The sequence below is a fragment of the Ambystoma mexicanum genome, chromosome 10, assembly GCF_040938575.1.
Source record: "Ambystoma mexicanum isolate Mex_15411 chromosome 10, UKY_AmexF1_1, whole genome shotgun sequence".
Taxonomy (NCBI): domain Eukaryota; kingdom Metazoa; phylum Chordata; class Amphibia; order Caudata; family Ambystomatidae; genus Ambystoma; species Ambystoma mexicanum.
In genome coordinates, this window is record NC_090932.1 from 1,101,350,060 (window position 1) to 1,101,353,152 (window position 3,093).

The following is a 3,093-nucleotide window of genomic DNA, read 5'->3' on the forward strand; positions in this document are numbered from 1 at the left end:
GTCTGTAGTGCAGAGAAAGGGTCACTGTGTAAAGCAACACGGGAAAAAATTCCCAAAATATTCCCAAAATATTGTCTCTAATTTCGAACAACCCATGCAACACGAAGTTGCACCAATAATATATCACAACGGATGGGTAACCCCTATGCCATGGAACTGGGGAACAACAAAATTACAAAAAAAGATCCCGAAGGGAAAAAGGGAGTTCACATGGAGGAGTACTGTATTAATTTGAGTACTCAATTATGGAAATAGAGGCGAGGAAGAAAAGGAGAGCCCAGTCATAAATATTCACATTATCATTTTTAATTAGTAATTTATTACCATTATAAAATTGCATAATATATAAACATCAAATCAACAATAAAATCGATGAATTATTCATCGATTTTATTGTTGATTTGATGTTTATATATTATGCAATTTTATAATGGTAATAAATTACTAATTAAAAATGATAATGTGAATATTTATGACTGGGCTCTCCTTTTCTTCCTCGCCTCTATTTCCATAATTGAGTACTCAAATTAATACAGTACTCCTCCATGTGAACTCCCTTTTTCCCTTCGGGATCTTTTTTTGTAATTTTGTTGTTCCCCAGTTCCATGGCATAGGGGTTACCCATCCGTTGTGATATATTCTCACAACACCAGGTCACTTTTCTTTAGTTTTAGTTTGCTAGGCAGGGATCTCCTTGTTAGGATAGGGAGAGGTAGGCGTCTATCCCACCCTTTTTCATTTAATAAATGGCAAACCTTAAGAAACAGCAGGCAGGGTAGTCTGTATAGGGAGGTCCTCATTGGACTGGGGATCCTTGTCCCATAAGGGGCTCCATCTCCCATGTGATCCTCCCCTGGTGCACCACCCCCAGGGTCTATTGTACAGTATACGCACTTCCCTGTCCTCATGGGAAAGGTCTCCTCCTAGGGAGAAAAATGGGTGACATCCACAGATTCATCACAAACCTTTGCCCTTATGCTGCTGGTTTCTTCATCTCCTAGTGAAAAATCTGTCAGAAAGTCCATATTACCTGCCTCTTTGCCTTTCCGGTGTTCAAAGAGAAAGCAATAAGCTTGGAGATCAAGAAACCAGCACCTAATTCTAGGGTTGGTATTGTAAGGGGTCAGTGGTAAGAGTCGGACACAGTGTTAGATTTCGAGTTGTAAATAGCACTTTTATTGTCAAAATACTAAAAGGGGTTGGGGAAATCCTGCCTGTCCCTATGTCTGTGAGGGGTTTCCCTGACTCACCAAAGCTAGTGAATGTCTGTGTCAGGATGCTTAACAAAATAAAGTATCCTCTGTCCTATGTCAAAACTCTAAACTGACCCTTTCATGCTAGACTAAATACAAGGTGAAAATAGGGAGTTCCAAAACATAAAATTCCAAGGTGCACAAAAGAAAATGAAACAATCTTCCACCAGGAAACAAGGGTTCTCCCTTCCCCTATGTTTCTTGTGGTTCCTTTCAATCTCACAGTGTTTCTGGCACATAAATAATGTTTCAATGTTTGCCAAGAAGATTACTCTCTCCTTGAGTACTCCTTTCTATATTCAGTGGTCTTCACAGTTCTTTAAGGTATTACATGTTTCTCTCTTTCTTGCTCTTTTTCTTCTCTCAAGCGGTGTGGCTTTCTTCCTGTCTCACAGTTTCAGATGTATTCATTTATCTTTCCACCCCAGGTTTATTTTCTGCTAGGGTTCCACTGTCTCGTTTCTTCTCTTGACTCAATTTTACATGTCGGGGTTCGGACCTGTGAGCTTCCTTGGTCTTTAAAGTGATAATGCGCGTCCCTTCCTGCATCAACAGTATCATTTCTTGAATCCTTAAAGGAGCATGAATGTTCCCTTGTCTGTTATCACAACACAACTCTCTTGCACATATAAGGGCTTTGACCCCTGAGCTTTATGTGACGGGTCGGAAATGTGAGGCAGACAACTTTGTGAGTGATTTTCAAAGTTAGACATTTGATTAAATTAAACAGTTTGGTTAAACGCCTCACTATCTCTACTCTAATGAGGATTCCATGCTTAAAATAAACTAAAGGAAACACTCTTTCAAAGGATATCTGGCCCTCACACTCGTACATTGACTGACATGATAAGGAACTATATCGCAATGTCATTTAACAGAAAACATAATGCATCATTGAGTTTAAAGTATAACCAATGTCTCTTCTGGGCGAACTTTCCATTCCCCAGATTTGAGCTACGTCCTGCTCAACAGTTCCAAAAGTAAGGTAGGAAATCCGGATCCTTGTCCACAAAGTTCCAAGACAGTTCTTGGTCATTTCGGTTTGACAAAAAAGTTCTGCCACTTAATAATACTTCAAAAGAGGAACAATCTTCATGTATGTCTTGTCCAATAAACAACAATAATTTTCTTTGTCAGGATGATTTGTCAAATTAGAACTTCTAAAGAACCACCACTCTTCAAAAGTAAATGTAAACAGTTCTCTTCTTGTTGTCACAAATAATATTGGTCGTCACAATTCAACACTTGATCAACTGTTGCACTGTATCAACGGATGCCTGGTCCGCTCTCCTGTCAAGAATACAACTACCACAATACCTGGTTTACTTCTGATATGAGATGTATCTGTCATGACTCCCTACAGGCGCTGGTCATGGTTGCGCCGGAGGGGGTACATTCGGTGCAGTGTTGCTACACCATTCCTCTCACCCAAGATGGCTATCGTACTGCCTCTCGTTCACACTGGGGCGTGCTTTCCAGCCTCTGCGGAGTCCATTGCTTGGCGCTCCGGGAGCCTGCCTTATCAACGGCAGAAGCCAGAAGTGCTTTGTGTCGCTACTCCTTACTTGGCGCTCGAAGTTCAAAACTAGGTACCTTTGGAGAATCTTTTCTTATTCCTCATAAATATTACCCCGATCCGAACTCCTCACACTATCCTTCCTCTTTTCTTTAGATTTAGGCGTGCTCACCCGGATACCTGCTGTGTTTACTTGTTTCCTCTCCTGCGGTAGAATCCCTATCAGCTTCGACTGTCCACCCAGCTCAGTAAGCCTTGCTTCTCACCTTCTCTCTTTCCTTTACGACACCGAGCCGACTTAGCATATTCCCATTCCTCAACAGC